The sequence below is a fragment of the Ursus maritimus genome, unplaced genomic scaffold (genome assembly GCF_017311325.1).
Source record: "Ursus maritimus isolate PB19 unplaced genomic scaffold, ASM1731132v1 scaffold_14, whole genome shotgun sequence".
NCBI classification, from domain to species: domain Eukaryota; kingdom Metazoa; phylum Chordata; class Mammalia; order Carnivora; family Ursidae; genus Ursus; species Ursus maritimus.
This window is the reverse complement of record NW_024423786.1, coordinates 33,087,519-33,104,284: the sequence shown is the minus strand read 5'-3', so window position 1 is coordinate 33,104,284 and position 16,766 is coordinate 33,087,519. Positions and strand designations below refer to the sequence as shown.

Below are 16,766 nucleotides of genomic sequence, written 5' to 3'. Positions count from 1 at the left end.
GGACGGCACTGGAGGAGATAATGCTTAGTGAAATAAGTCAAGCAGAGAAAGACAACTATCATATGATTTCTCTCATCTATGGAACATAAAAACTAGAATGATCAGTAGGGGAAGAAAGGGATAAAGAAAGGGGGGTAATCAGAAGGGGGAATGAAACATGAGAGACTATGGACTATGAGAAACAAACTGAGGGCTACAGAGGGGAGGGGGGTGGGGGAATGGGATAGACCGGTGATGGGTAGTAAGGAGGGCACATATTGCATGGTGCACTGGGTGTTATACACAACTAATAAATCATCGAGCCTTACATCGAAAACCGGGGATGTACTGTATGGTGACTAACATAATATAATAAAAAATCATTATTAAAAAAAAAAGTATTACACTGTATGTTAACTAACTGGAATTTAAATAAAAACTTTTTTAAAAGGGGAAAAAACCCTATGGTTCATTGCTTTAAAATTTTTTTTTAAATTTTAAAAACAATGAGAATAAAGATAATTTTCAGGCAAAATAAAAGATATATACCTAATGGGAAAAAATCCTCATGAAATAATAATGCAAAATAAAATACTGTTAACTATACCAGAAGCAGGACTTGTATAAATAAAAGCCAGGAGCTTAAGCACATTGTGCAGCCTGGGATCTGACAAAAACGGCACAGATGTGAAGTTTTATCGGCACTGGTGAGAAACCCGCCCTACAATGCCCTGTTTCGGAGACACATATTTATGTGAATCCTTCAACAATGATAAAAATTCCCACACTCTGGCTTTCTCCGCTTCCTGCCATTCTCACTCCCGGCCCTGGCTCCCTGTGCTCAGAGATTCTGCGGCAACACCTATTGCATCCTCCGCTCCCACCTCAGGAGGCATTCTGCCGCACTTCTCTTTCACCCTGGAGCTCCCTGCAAGGCTTTTATCTTCAGAACAACTCTCATGAATGCAGTCTTCCAGAAAAAGAACTCTCAGTGGTGGGGCGCCTGGGTGGCACAGCGGTTAAGCATCTGCCTTCGGCTCAGGGCGTGATCCCGGCGTTGTGGGATGGAGCCCCACATCAGGCTCCTCTGCTGGGAGCCTGCTTCTTCCTCTTCCACTCCCCCTGCTTGCGTTCCCTCTCTAGCTGGCTGTCTCTACCTTTGTCAAATAAATAAAAATAAAATCTTTAAAAAAAAAAAAAGAACTCTCAGTGGTAAATGTTAACGTTTCCTACGTGGTGCCACGAAGCAGCGGTTGGTGCAGTGGTTAAAAGTGCAGATGCTTGGGTGCCTGGGTGGCTCAGTCGATTAAGCGTCCGACTCTTGATCTCAGCTCAGGTCTTGATCTCAGGGTTGTGAGTTCAAGCCCTGCACTGGGCTCCACGCTAGACATGGAGACTACTTAAAAAAAAAAAAAAAAAAAGGAGTACAGATGCTTGGAGCCAGCTCTGCCATTCACTAGTTCTGTGACACAGGACAAGTGACTTACCTACTCTGTTCCCTACTTTCCCCATCTGTAAAATGGAGGTAGTAACAGGATTCCCTTGTACACACACTGACAGAACATGAATACAACCACATGCCCTTGAGAGAAGGAGAACAAGTTCTACAGTGGAGGCCATCCCTTGGGCCCTCTGAGCTCTGGCCGTGCATGGACCCTGAGGCAAGCCTGACATGGGCCATGGATCTCAGTTTTCCCTCTTTCCCAGCCCTCTCTCAGGCTTCGCTGGGTACTAGATAGGCACTTTTTTTTTTTTTAACAGATTTTCTTTATTTATTTGACAGAGGTAGAGACAGCCAGCAAGAGAGGGAACACAAGCAGGAGGAGTGGGAGAGGACGAAGCAGGCTCCCAGCAGAGGAGCCTGATGTGGGGCTTGATCCCAGAACACTGGGATCCTGCCCTGGGCTGAAGGCAGACACTTAACGACTGAGCCACCCAGGCACCCCTAGATAGGCACTTTCTGAACAAAAGTTCCTCAAATTCAAGATAGTTCCTCAGCTAGGAATTGTTCAAATGAATAGCACCAGAGGGAAGGGACCCTGGTCACAAGGGAAGGTCAGACTCTAGCATGACACCTTCCCAAAGGCATTTAAATGCATTCTGGATTACATATAACTTTCACCTTATTAATCCCACTGTAGTTCCCATGCTGTCTCCTTACCCAGGAGAAAGCATCTACAACATGCCATAACTGCCCTCAGGAAATGAAAACCAGAACACTCAGAGACACCATCCCATCACGACAAACACACCAATGCCCCTGCCCATTTGCATATTTCAAGTCCAGGGTGGGCCACAGGTTGCTCATTTACATTTATATGTGTTGGACAGCCACCGTAAACCTTTCTAGAACAAAGTAAACCCACCGAAGAAAGACAGCAGCCACACAAGGTGGTCAGAGCATGGACTCTGCAGTCTCCAAGACCCTGGTTCACGCCCAAGTCTACCAAGTGATCTTGGCAACTTACAGAACTTCCCCGAATCTCAGTTTCCAACTTGAAACCAAATGCAAATCGCAAACCAGTGAGTCCAGATGCTACAAAGAGCAGCTACTCCTACTATCTGTCTATTTCCCTACTCTGCTTTGTTTTTCTCCATAGAATTGATCACCTCCTCACGTAAGCTCTGAGAGAACGGAACTATGTTTTACTCTGCAGCATCCCGTATTCCCTCAATGATGCCTGGCACATAGTAGACCCTCAGCAAATATTTAGAGCTAACATTTATTAAGCTCTCAGTGTGAGCCAGGTAGTACACAAAGCACCGTGCAGGGATTATTGACTCACTCCTCATAACAACCCTATGCAGTCTGTCTCACCACGCCCATTTTCAAGCTGGAAACTGAGGCTTGGGGAAGTTTGGGGAGCAGAAACCACATGGTAAGGGTCTTACAGACTCCGGCAAGGTTTTGGATTTTAATCTGAATGAGATGGGAAGCCACAGGAAGATTGTGAGCAGAGAGGAAACATGACCTATGTTTTAAAAGGACTGTTCTCAATGCTGTGTAGAGAGAACACTGTAGGGGCAAGACAAGGAGCAGGGAGGTGGTGAGGGAGGTCCTGCAGTAGCCCAGGTGAGGGGCAGCAGGGATGTGGACCAAGATGGTGGTGGTGGTGAGCAGTAGTGCAATTATGCACATATTTGAAGATAAGGTAATAGGATTGGCCGGTGGGTTGGATATGGAGGGAATTTAGAAAGAAGTAAAATTAGAAATTAGTGAAATTAGAAAGAAGTAAAAGACGCTCTAATAATTTTAGCCTGAGCAACTGGCAGATGGAGAAGACCTATGGGGAGGAGCAGACTGGGGGACAAAAATCAAGAGCAGACAGATCATCTGTATTCCTATCCATCTCAAATGGAGATTAGAGTGAGCAGCTGGATACAAGAGTATTTGCAAGAGGCATCAGCCTTTAGACTGAGGAGGAGCCCCACTTTGGTGAGGGGAGAACCAAGGGAGAGGAGCATTCCAGAAGCCAGGTAAGAAAGTGTTTCAGGGAGGGAGTGCTCAACTATATCATTAGGTAGGGGATGGAGAAATGCCCAATGAATTCAGCAAAGCAGGGGTCCCTGATGAATTGACAAGATAAAGTGAATGGAGCTGGGGACAGAGCTGAGACGGGCCTGTTTCAAGATTACCCAGAAACAACATCTGTAGAAAATCTAAGTTCACAAAGATCTTAGGTACTGGCCAGTCCACTAAAGTCATTAAAATGTGAGCTCCCTAAGGGTGAGCACTTCATCTGGCTTTTTTTTTTTAAAAGATTTATTTATTTATTTATTTATTTATTTATTTGAGAGAGAGCAAGTGAGCACGGAGGTGGGGGAGAGAAGGAGAGGGAAAGAGAGAATCTCAAGCGGACTCCCCGCTGAGCACAGAGCCCAAAGCGGGGCTCGATCTCATGACCCTGAGATCATGACCTGAGTTGAAATTAAGAGTCGGATGCTTAACTGACTTAGCCACCCAAGCGCCCCCTCCATCGGTCTTTTTGATGTTTTATTCCCACCCTCTGGACACCTGGCACATGATAGATCCTCAATAAATATTTGCAAGACTTTTTTGAACATTCTTGACATCTCCAGTCAAACAGTACAGGTCAATGGGAACTTTGCATTCCTAAGAGGATGGTATGGAAGACAGCGAGGAAACTCATACACAAATCATCCCAAGATGGAACGTTTCACTCCCTTCCATGACTAAAGAAACCAGAATTCACACTACTTGGCATTTATTCAGGACGGACATAATGTGTTTTCCAGCTACTCCCCTCATTGGCATTCAGATCTATATCATCGGTGGATTGAACGGCTTCTCACTGGCAACACCAAATCTCAATGTTCAAGCTAATTATAAGCTGGTCTAATGAGCAGAAATTAGAGAATATTTTTAAAAGGATGTTTTGTCACAGTCTTTTGGAAACCCAATTTAGGAAAATCGGTGTTTCATATTCTCAAAGTGCTGACCTGCAGGGATGTTTCTAGATGTTTAAGGGTCACCGTTAAAAGCAAGGGGCTCATTCTCCCTCTCCCCACCTGCACCCATCTGAATTATGGCACATTTTCAATGGGAAAGGCTTCTGTACATCCTAAGGAAATCCACATCCTGCATCTCCGGGTCACAGGCCGGCAGAGAGAGGCCTCGCGTCCCTCCGGAAAGGATAATTAGTTTTCTACCCTTTAATCAAGGAGCAGCAGATTGTTGTTTTTCTGAAGTTTTGCCTGGGGAGAGCCTGTTCTTTCCCGAGTGTGTGTTTTTCTAACCAGGACTCCTTGTACGTACCCAACCTTCCCTGAGCCAACACTGAGAGGCACTCCCCCTTTATCTGAAATGAAAAACTGAAGCTCTCCACTGATGACAGCCTCTGGCCCCTCAACTCCACAGATGTGGGATCGGGTCATGGTCATTGCAACTTACCAGCACCAATGACCTTTTACTTATGGACCAAGAGAATCCTCAATCTCTCTGTTGTGGAGGTCATGGTTTTAAGGGTTTACTTAAAAAAAAATGCTTATCATGTGCAAGACACTAAGTGCTTAATATATATTAATTCATTTAACTCTCAAAACAATTTTATAAGTTAATACTTTTATTATTCCCACTTTACAGATAAGGACACTGAGGCTCAGAGAGGTTAGATGACTTGTCCAAAATCACACAGCCAGTAGGTGGCAGAGCCAGCATTGAAACCCAGGTGGTCTGGCTCCAGAAAACGGAGAAACAGATGTTAAAACCACTGCAGAAGCAGTGACAACGGAGAAAAGATGGAAACTGAAATGCTGACTATGCGCTAGGCCCAGAGCCAATGTTACTGGTCGGCTCCTCTTTACACAAAGTGCAACTGGACTTTATTTTTTTATTTATGTTTTTCAATTGGACTTTAAAAAATAACAATAATAGGGGCGCCTGGGTGGCACAGCGGTTAAGCGTCTGCCTTCGGCTCAGGGCGTGATCCCGGCGTTATGGGATCGAGCCCCACATCAGGCTCCTCCGCTATGAGCCTGCTTCTTCCTCTCCCACTCCCCCTGCTTGTGTTCCCTCTCTCGGTGGCTGTCTCTATCCTGTCGAATAAATAAATAAAATCTTTTAAAAAAATAAAAAATAAAAATAACAATAATAATAGTGATGATCAGAGATTAGTATTATGCGTTGATTTTTCTACATCAGCAAATAAAAATCCATGCAGATGCACTGGTATATTTTTACTGTGTGCATGTTACTTTGATAAAAGTGTAATTTTAGTTTAAAAATTTTAATGGCTGAGTTTTCTTAATGTTTCAAAGGTATCTGAATCAAATAAGCACCCCTTAGAAGGTGTTTTTTAAAAATCACCCTGAACTCTCTTTCCGATTTTTGTCTTAAAAAGAAAAGTAAGAGGGGCACCTGGTGGCTCAGTCAGTTAAGCGTCTGCCTCGGCTCAGGTCATGATCCCAGGGTCCTGGGATCAAGTCCTGCATTGGGCTCCTTGCTCAGTGAGGAGCCTGCTTCTCCCTCTGCCTGCCGTTCCCCCTGCTTGTACTCTCTCTCTCTCTCTCTATCAAATAAATAAAATCTTTTAAAAAAAAAAGAAAAGTAAGAGAAGTCTTTGGAATTGTTCTATCAGACTGTATACAAATCAGAAACAAAAAGGAAGAAGATAAATTCATGTTTTTCAAATCCTGGAAAGCTTTAGCCCAAAAATTATATTTACAGACACCATACTTTCCTAGTTTCTATCTAACAGGCATTCTACGAAGGTTTTTTTACCCAGGGTAGGTCAGAGGAAAGTCTTCACACTTTATTCAATAATATATTGATCAGGGGTGCCTGGGTGGTTCAGTCGGTTGAGCATCTGACTTCAGCTCAGGTCGTGGTCTCGGGGTCCTGGGATTGAGCCCTGCGTCAGGCTCCGTGCTCGGCAGGGAGTCTGCTTGTCCCTCTCCCCTTGCCCCTCCCTCCCACTTATGCTCTCTCTCTCTCTCTCTCAAATAAATAAATAAAATGATATATTAGCAGCTAATAAATAAATCAGTACGTAGGTGGCCTAACACCTCCAAAATGAAAATCGCAATCCTAAAAATTAGGATTCAGAAACGGGCACCTCTAACAAATGTTCTGTTGATTCTAACTCAGTTAAAAACACCAAAAATTCTTAAATTAGCCAGCATCGCTTAAAGCAGTTTATTGACTTTCTGATACAGGACCTACCACAGTTTCCAAGGTAATTAGAAGCCCCATAAATGCTGTTTTTGGCAGTGACTGGGGCCACACGTAAAAACATGTTTATTCCCAAACTGTCCATGAAATATGGTGGTGGGGGTGGGACCACGTCAGCATATATGGAGAAAAAGGAAAAGGTAATGCCAAGGGCACCATTCAAACTGAGATTATTTCATCACTATGACAAACAGCAAGGCACCCCCCAAAATCCTGGGTGTGAGAGAGTAATTCTGACCAAGACAATTCCTCAGAGTAAGAGATATTCTGAGTAAGACAGGATAATATCATTATTTCAATAATAATAGTAGTAGTAGTAATAATAATAATAATAATAATGCTATTAGTGCTGTGCTTATTATGTGGATTAGTTCGTTTAATTTTCATGGGTGCCCAGAAACTAAGGGCCATCACAAAAGAACGCTGTAGCACTGAGAGGTTAGACTTGGAAATGCTCCACGGCTACTAAAAGTCAGAGCCAGACAGCCCGATTCCTGGATGCCTGCTCTCGGCCCTTGAGTCCTGCCGAACTGTCCAAAAGATTTTCTGGCCACCTAATCCACAAAAGCCACCCAACTGGAGAAGGAAAAAATTAACCGCGTTGATCAGATATGTGCTACTTATCAAATATTTCTATCAACCATGGTCCCGATGCGTGGGACAGAGCGACCCCCAGCCATCCTCTAGGGCAGCTCACCAGCTGGGCTCCAGAGGGAACTGGCAGTACTTGCATCAGCGTTGCCATAGCTGCCACCATGGCAACCGCCCATTGTCGTCCAGGCAAAGATGCTCTCCCTGAGTTCCCCGGAGCCCTGATGCAGGGATGCAGCCCCATAGAAACTGGCGTTTTTACCTGCTCCCAACTTGCTCAAGTACCTACAAGACTGAGAACCAGCTGGGGGTTCCCCAAGCCCCTGCTTGCATTTGGACCAGACTAATATGTATAAAGGCTGAGAGGGAGATGAGGTTCATGGAGAGGCTGTGTAGAACTGAGGAGTGGGCAGTTAACCTCACGAGGGGCCTCTACACCTGCCAGGGCTGTCTAAGTCCTGACTCTGGCACGTGCTACCTGGGGATGCAAAGCAAATGGTTTGGCCTCTAGGAACCCATGTTTTAGAATATGAAAAACAAGGATAATGTTAGATTTTACACTTTCTAGAACTGTTGTGAGATGTAAGTAGAGCCAAGCATGTAAAGGACAGAGTAAATGCTGGCAATTATTAACTATTGTCGTTAATTCAATGGTGCTGGTGCCAGCAGGAGACCAGACCCCTCATGCTCTCGCTGCTGCCTTTATATACACTAGCCTGACACTCAAAACAAAAAGTGCTTCTGTCCACAGCGCGGAGGCACCGACTCAAGGGCTGAACAAAGCCAGCAGACAGCATAGTCCACACACACCCCGCTAAGCCAGGGAGACATGAGAGTGGTCAGTGGGAACCCCAAATTCAGCACTCTTCCCTCTGGGCAACACGGCTTCTCCAAAGAGATTGATTTATCAAAATAAGCCTACTAAGTTTATTCAACAAAAATGCCAAGGAGCTGGAGCGCCTGGGTGGCTCAGTCGGTTAAGTGTCTGACTCCTGATTTCAGCTTCGGTCGTGATCCTGGGGTCATGGGATCTGCCCTGTGTTGGGCTCTGCACTCAGGGGGGCGACTGCTTGGGATTCTCCTCTCCCACTTCCTCTGCCTCTCCCCTGGCTTGCACACATGCACTTGCAGGCTCTCTCTCTCTCAAAAAATAAATAAATAGGGGCACCTGGGTGGCTCAGTCGGTTGAGCATCTGACTTTGGCTCAGGTCATGATCTCAGGTTCCTGAGATCAAGCCCCATATCGGGGCTCCTTGCTCAGTGGGTAGTCTCTCACTCTCCTCTGTGTTCTCTCTCTCAAATAAATAAATAAATAAATAAATAAATAAATAAATAAGATCTTAAAAAAAATGCCAAGGAGCAAAATACCTTTTAAGATATTGAAGCCTTGGGGCACCTGGGTAGCACAGCGGTTAAGCGTCTGCCTTCGGCTCAGGGCATGATCCCGGCGTTGTGGGATCGAGCGCCACGTCAGGCTCCTCCGCTATGAGCCTGCTTCTTCCTCTCCCACTCCCCCTGCTTGTGTTCCCTCTCTCGCTGGCTGTCTCTATCTCTGTCGAATAAATAAATAAAAATCTTAAAAAAAAATTTTTTTTTTAAAGATACTGAAGCCTTGTATGAACCTTCAGAAATCTGTAAGGCCAAATGATGGCATTCAAAATTTTTTAGAAAATTCTGAAAAAATAATGTCCACACTGTTGGCAGTGTTGATTTCTCAGAGTTGGGACTGACCCAAGGAACCCACACTTGCTATGTCACACATTCATACCCTGTCTGAACTTCTATGATATGCATACGTTAATTCAGTAATCAAAAAGCAACAGCTTAAAAAAAAAAAAGCTGAAATCCTTTGCAATAACACAGGTAGTTCACAAAAGAAGAAACCCAAATAAATAAACACATGAAAAGTGTTCACCCTTCTTAGTAACTAGCAAAATGGAAATTTAAATAAGAGTACGTTTGCCTTTTAAATTGGTGATTTTTATAGGATAATACTCCATTGTGGGCAACAATGTGGAGAAACAGACATTTTGCCTCACAATTGTGAATGTATAATCTGATACAACGTTTCCACAGGGTAATTTGGCAGCATTTTCCAAGAACATTAAAATGACCCAGAACTTCACCTTTACTATAATTAATCTGACAAAATAAACCACAAACACGGGCTTAGTGACGAGGTTACAGCTTTCAGTGTTGTTCCAGAGGGAGGAACTAGGCTCAGCTCAAACAGCCAACAATAGGGACCAGCTAGCCATCGGAAAAGTTCTACATGCTCATTATGCAAAGTTCTACATGCTCATTATGCAAAACACAGGCAAGAAGACTTGTTATTCTACATCGTGAAACTACGGGATTTTCTGGATTTGGTGCTTTTAATTGGATGCTTCCATCCCACACTCACTCCATTTTGCAGCTAAGCAAACCAAGACCCAGACCTAGGAGAGGTTTGTCCCCCAGTGGCTGGGACAGGTTCATAGCCTCTTTGCCTTCCAGGGGAGGCAGAGCTGTCCCCTTCATGTCCAGACGCAGGATCCCTAGGGGAGCCAAGCTGTGCCCTGGGGCCAGAGAGGACCTAGCTGGAGGTAGGGACATCTCTTCAAACACCTCTTCCCCTAAGAAGCCACACCTCCCAAAGAGCTTTCGGCCCCATTCCAGCTACCAGGAGCAGCTCAAGACAAGGAACAGAGCCGGGGTCCAGGAGCCAGGTCCCCTCACGAACAGTTCAACAGCCACCCTCCAGAGGAGCTCTGCTCCAGGCCAGGTCTGCACGCAGTGCTTGTCATCGGTTCCCGGTCACCCCACGGCAGTCCCAAGGCTCAGCAAGATCCGCGTCCCTGTCTTAAATCACCCAGCTAATCAGGATGTGAACTCCATCCGTGCACTTACCTCTCGATGGGCACAGCCACTTCCTCATCCATAAAATGCGGAGAATAATAGCAACCACTTCAGAGGGCTGGTTGTGAGGGTTAAAGGAGCCAATCTACAGAGAGTGCTTGGAGCATTTCCTGACCCAAAGGAAGCTCTGTGTCGCTCTCATTATTTTAGTGAGACGGTAAAGTGTAGTGGTTAGAACAAGGACGCTAGAGCCACCTTCCTGGGTTCAAATCCTTCACCCACCACTCACTGGCTGTGTGACTTTGGGCAAGTTACTTAACTCTCTGTGCTTCAGTTCCCTCCTCAGCAAAACGACAATGATAACAGTACCCACCTGCACTCACATGAATGATCATGTATCTAGCTGAGCTAATGCACTTAGAAGAGTTTGGAACAGTGTCTGTCACAGAAGTGTCTGGGCCTGTCACATCAGCCATTATAAATATGGCACCGCTCTCCTGTTCGTCCATGGTGGCACTGGAATGACCACCTCCACCACCACCATTAGTCATTATTCTGGCTGACCAGAACCTGACACGTGTTCTCCTATTTAATTATGACGACACTCTAAAGTTGGTGCTATTATTGTTCAGCTTTACAGATGGGGAAACTGAGGCTCAGAGAGCTCAAGTAACTCGCCCCAGGTCACACAGCCAGGAAGCAACAATGCTGCCGGGCTTTGAAGCAAATCAGTTGGGTCCCAGGGGTCTTGCCCCCACCCTCTGCACTGCATTGCTCATAGCCAAGTCCCCCACCATGTAGCACAGACACTGGCCCCATAGACATCTCATGAACAGAAACAGTAAGTCACCCCAGCACAGTCACCAAGGAGCAATCCCTGTCATCCCTCCCTATCTTCCTAGGGAAATACACTGGTATTTGTCTAACTGGAGAGATGAGACATAACCATTAAAACAGAATTGTGGACTGAGACATCTAATCGGTGTCTTGGAAACTCATGCTGACATTCACACAGCTGGTTTTTCCCCACAGCTGTTGATAGTCATGTGTTGTTTAAACTATGGCCTGCTCACAAGTTCAGGCTGGGAGGTGAAGCCAGGGTAAATCTTCCATATCTTCCACAATCTGCCATTCTGGCCTTTGGAGCATGAAATGCGTGGTAATGAGTTCATTCCCCACCACCAGACTAAAAAGTTTACGAAGCTTCCTTGCATGCTTGTGGCCAAAGCTGTAGGTGGGTGCCACCAGGAGAGGACATGGCTTGAGCAGCGGCAAGTCTTATGTCCCCCCACAGCTTCCTCAGCAATTCATCAAAAGAGCTAGTTGTTGGGGGGGGGGGGTACACCCATGTGTTTCACCAGGATCCATAAGGCTGTATTGTTTCAAACCCAATAATTTAATGAAATAGTGTCTGTTTTCCACTAATGTGCCTAAAACTCAAATAGATTAAGAGCTGGAAGGATCCTCAGAAAACCCAGCCAGTCTAACACCCTCATTTAGACACTGGAAAACTAAGAGCTGGCTCAAGGTCACATGGTCTGTTGGTGACAGACTGGGGACTTGGAAGGTATCCCCATTTGCAGGCTCTTTTCAGCCCTGGCAAGTGTTGCCACGTGGACGTCTACTGTTTCTTACTGCCCAGTATTTCGTCCCCCTTCTTCTGCCAGTGGCACCCTGATCTTCTGTTGAGGAACCCCCTCCCCTGGTCTTAAATCCTGAGACTCAGGAAGGGCCGACCTTAGGCTCCCAAGATGGGCATGTGACCTGGCCTGGAAGAATGAGAGGGAAAACCTGAGACTTTCGCTGGAGCTAAAGAAAAGAGATGCGGTCCTCTAGTGCAATATATGAGCTGATGGGCTGGGAACTTGGAATTGTGCAGGCATCTTGGTCAGAGAGCCTATCTGAGAAGAAAGCTAATTTGGAGAAAAGAGAGTGGGAGATGGAGAGAGATAGATTCCTGGAGACAGAGATTAGCCATCTGGATCTAGCCATGCCTGAAGGCAGAACTATCACTGGATCTGACAATTGAGTCCTTTTATTTTTTAGATTTGAGCAAGCGTGCACTGTATTTCTGTCACACGCAACCGAAAAACTAAGTTTTTGTTTCTAAATTTGTAAAAGGAAGTATATCACAAAATGGGAATGTTCCCAGGAGACCCTCCACAGTGCCTAACACAGTACCTACAAGCAATACACGTGTAATGGAGTGAAATCCTTCCTTCAGGTCTCTTCTCTGTAGGACTCTCCCAGACCACCCTATTGGAAACTGCCCCCCTCCCCAGCCTTGCTCTCCCCCACCCCTGCCTGTTTCCTACAGTGTTTATCACCATCAGACCTACCCTATTACTTTTCATTTCTTGTTGGTTTCCCCCACTAGAATCCCACAGGGTGGGGATTTTTGTCTGCTTTGTTCTCTGCTGTATCCTGGGGGCAGAACGGTGCTCAACACCTATAGGTGCTCAGCATATACCTGCTGAATGAATGAGTGAGGACATGAATGATGGAATGAGTGAGGACACAGAGTAACACAGAGGATGGTGCCCAGCACATAACAGGCACCCAGGCTTCCACCTGTTCCCTCAGTCAGCAGCCTGGATATGGGTCTTCTTTCCTGTTCCCTAAACCGAAGCTCCAACAGCCATCCCCATAATCCAGACAACCTGATCATCCCCACCTGTCCAGATAGCATGAACAAGAATTAAAAGGTAAGTAGCCCTTTGGGTTATAAAGATGTTTCCTTCTTTTTTATTGCTTATAAAAATATTGTATGCTCATTATAAAAGCACACAAAATAAAAATGGAACAAGTAAACAAAAGTCATAATTTAACCTCGAAGTTAAATTTTGGGTGCAAGTCATAAACAGGCAGACTGCTGATATATTTTTATGACCCACAAGGTGACCCCCCCTTTTTTTTGAGGTTGCTTCCAACATTGAAAAAACTGGAGGATTTCATTTGAAAATCAGGTATCCAGCTTCAGCTGAATGTCACACAGGGCCCATGTCCCCACATATGACAATGGTTAGCTGGGGCTGAGTGACAGATGCCCCTTTCATGTGGGTGTAGGGTCTTGGGGTCTCTCCCTCTCCCTCCTCTAACCCTTGCACTGCCCAAGCCACTGGTTTTAGGTGCTTGCCTGGTCCCTGTCACATGCAGAGTTGGTTACCTCTGGCCTGGGCAGACATCCTTTCAGACTTTGCTGTGGTCATAAAGCTTTCCAGGAACCCCCTCTGAAAACCTCCCTCTGCCTCCAATAGCGGCCTGGGATGCCACACATAAATAAGCCCCTAATGTCCAGCATCCGAGAAGGCTCCATTTGCAGCACTGCCCTTCTGCAGCTCGGCAAGCCAGGTCGGGTTCAACGTCTCCTTCTCAGACTGACTGTCCCACTCCAACACCTGACCGGTACACATGTGAACATAAAGCCCTTTGTGAACCCCATACAGAGGGGTCCCCCAGTCCTGGGCATCAGCTGGATGCCTTTTCCATGGAGAAACTCTAAATCCAGTGTTAAACCAGCTCCTCAATGTGGAGAGGCTTCATCAGTGCAGGACAGCCACAGAGACTGGGCCAGCACCACGCCAGCGGCCTGCGAGCCCACGTGTATCGTCCATGGAACCCATTATCCGCTATCTTCCTCTGGGTTCTTCATGCTCCAGTTCCACTACACAACAATACTCCCTCAGGGCAGGGATCCTGCCTGCCTCATTGATCACTGTTTTCCTAGAACCTAACGCTGTTCCTCACAGAGGAGGCCCCCAATCCGAGGGCTGTCCAAGGGACAGCCGGTCAGTGAGCACACAGACACATGATAGGTAGGTGGTTGGGTACATGACAGGGTGGGGAGGGAGATGAGCCCCTTAGCTGTGATTTCTAATGTGCCAGTGTCATAGGCAAATGATTATATTAAAATAGTAAATTTAAAAATACAGTATAGAGTTACATAATGAATAAACTCACATGATAAAAAAAAAAGATAACAAAAGCATTATAATATCAATAGTGGTATTACTTTTTAACTTTATTTTTTTGAGATTTAAGCTTGGAGCCTGACACAGGGTTCCATCCCACGACCCCAAGATCATGACCTGAACACAAAGCAAGTCGGACACGACCTGAACAGAAAGCAAGAGTCGGACTCAACCAAGTGAGCCACCCAGGCCCCCCTAGAAATTTTTTAAAAAGGCCTTGTGTATTTTCCATTCCTGTTTTATGAAGTTCATTTTTAACTGCCAACATTGAACTATAACCAAGTGAATATTCTTCCCCTAGACTCTGACAGATTTCGAAACACCAAGGGGCCATGGAGGAAAGGATAATATTTTGAATTAGTTTGGCTCTTAGAGTGGAATTAAGAGGGAAAGAAAAGAAAACACAGGAGGTGAGTCTGACCTTCCACATGGAAACCGATCCTTCAAGACTCCTCGATGGCCCCCGTAGTGACCGGTTACCCCCGCTTCACCTGCTATCAGCAAAAACAACATTAGTTCACCCTCCCGATTGTGGAAATCCAAAATGCAATGGGAAATTTATTTCTTTTGGAGCAAAGGATGGTAATTTTTTCAGCACTGGCCTATGAATGCTTCCAAAGAAAAACAAAGAAACATAAGGAAATCTTCTAATACAAATACCTGAATTTAAATTCAAATACACATGAGCCTAGAAAAGCACCATGACTCTGGTACGGTCCTTGGCTGTGGGGCAGCCAGGACAGCATGTGCCTCATAGCAGGGCATCATGCTCTGACAATGCAACGGAGTCACCACTCCTGGGAGCCCCGGGCCAGGTCTGCCACCTTGACTCGTCTCCAGGGGCATTCCCCAGATGCATAGGACGGGCAGCAAGAGCTCAGGGCCAGCTACTTTGTAAAGGCAGACAAGAAAGAGTGTGCACAGGGGAGGATCCGGAGCTGAGAACCACCTTCTTTGGCTTTCCTCTTTCCTGGTCTCCCCCTCCTCGTGCATTTCACAGACCTTACCTGAGTGTTCTAGGTACCAGATACTGGTGAGAGAGCAAGTAGTGGAGGAGTGCAGACCCTTAACAAATAACCACGTGAAGGACCGAGATAACCCCAGGTGGTGATATGGGCTGGCAAGTGGGACAGGAGAGGGAAAGTTATTTCTGGTTTCCCAAGGAGCCTCAGTCATGAAGTGCCGTGCAGTTACAAATGCCCCTAGGCTCCGCCAGACGCAACTTAGTAACAGATTGTATTCGGGCGCTGGAGTCTGTGAGGGATGCATGAGTCACCAGCAGAGTGGATTAGATGTAAAAGCAACACATACGCACAAACTGGGGGTGTCCCCGCACAACTCTAAGGCTCCCACAGCAAGGCAGGAAGTGCGGGGTGTGGACCAGGCCTGCTGTTTGGAGATGGACAGATCTGGGATTGGCCCTGCTTCAAATGGCAAAGGCTCCCCAATGCCCGCAGAATGAATTTTCATTTGTTTAAAGATGCCAGCTGCTGCCAGCCTCCCCCTGGTCCAGCCCCACTGGCCACAGCTCACCCTCTCCCCTCCCCATCAAAACCTCTGTGTGAGGCCTCCCCTCCTTCGGAGCCTCAGCCCTCAGCATCACTTCTTTAAGGCGCTCTACCCTGACAATGCTCTGGTCCCAGGGCACCCTGACCCTCCCTTCCACACTGCTCTTAGACTTACTTATTCCCCGTCTGTTTCCCAGAATTCTAGAAAGTGAGTTCTGTGGGGGTGGAGACCAATCCATCCTCCTGAGGACTTGAGCCTCAGCTCCCAGAACAGCACCCAGAACCTGGAGGGGCCGAGGCAGAGAGACAGAAGAGAAAGACATCTCTCCACCATTTCCCAGGGTCCCGAGCCTCAGTTTCCACATCTGTAAAACCAGGGCAAGACCAACCAGCTGCAGAGCGATGACAGTGTGTTCTGTGTTCCTGCCTGGCAGCCTGTATTTAGTTTTATTAATTTATTTTTTAAAATACGCTTTTACATACAAATTCACTTTTTGATGTGCAGACGTGCATTTTGACACTCACTGGTGTATGACAATCACCACAATGAAAACACAGAGCTCTTCCATCACCAGGAAAAAGTCCCCTCATGCTGCCCCTTTGTAGTCATACCCTCCTTTCCACTGCAGCTCCTGGCAACCATTGATCTGTTTTCTGTTCCTATAGTTTTGCCTTTTCCAAAATGTCACCTAAGTGGGATCATACAGCGAGTAGGCTTTTACGCCTTTTTCACTTGGCACAGAGCATGGAGATTCATCTGTCGTGCTGCGTGTATCAGTGGTTTGTTCCTTCTTATTGTCCTCTCCCTGCACAGAATCTGTTCAGTGATGTTTAAAAACGAGTGTGCCATCATCTCATGTAATCCACCCAACACCTTGGTGGGCAGATTCTGTTAGTAGCCCCGCTCACCGAGGAGGAACCAGGCCACCAGGGGAGCACGCAGCATGATAGCAGGTCAGGTGCCCACCTTGGACTCCAAGGCTGGTTATCCTGCAACGCGGAAGCTTAGCGGGAGCCAGGGAAGGAAGCGTGTGACACAGGAGGGAGGCAGAAGCGAAGAAGCCAGTGTGAAGAGAACTGGAAGAGGAAGGGGCCCAGGGGACATGGGTGGATGCTGCTACAGGCATGCCCTCGGCTCCGAGCAGCTACCCCGAAGCTTTGCTCTGTTTTTTCAGCAGCAAGAACCAT

At 46.4% G+C, this 16,766-nt stretch overlaps 1 protein-coding gene across 4 annotated transcripts in view; it reads right to left on the bottom strand.

Annotated features, from left to right (window-relative positions):
• ARHGEF3 (Rho guanine nucleotide exchange factor 3) overlaps positions 1 to 16,766 on the bottom strand; it is a 296,518-nt gene that overhangs the window by 210,723 nt on the left and 69,029 nt on the right. The window contains exon 1 of one of the 4 annotated variants that reach the window (XM_008703632.2): positions 14,492 to 14,563. The exons of 2 other annotated variants lie outside the window; for them this stretch is intronic. The gene's annotated coding sequence lies outside the window, so the exon portion shown is untranslated. Of the gene's footprint in view, positions 1 to 8,629; positions 8,657 to 14,491; positions 14,564 to 16,766 lie in introns of those variants that run through there. One more of the 4 variants, XM_008703633.2, reaches the window with a different exon arrangement.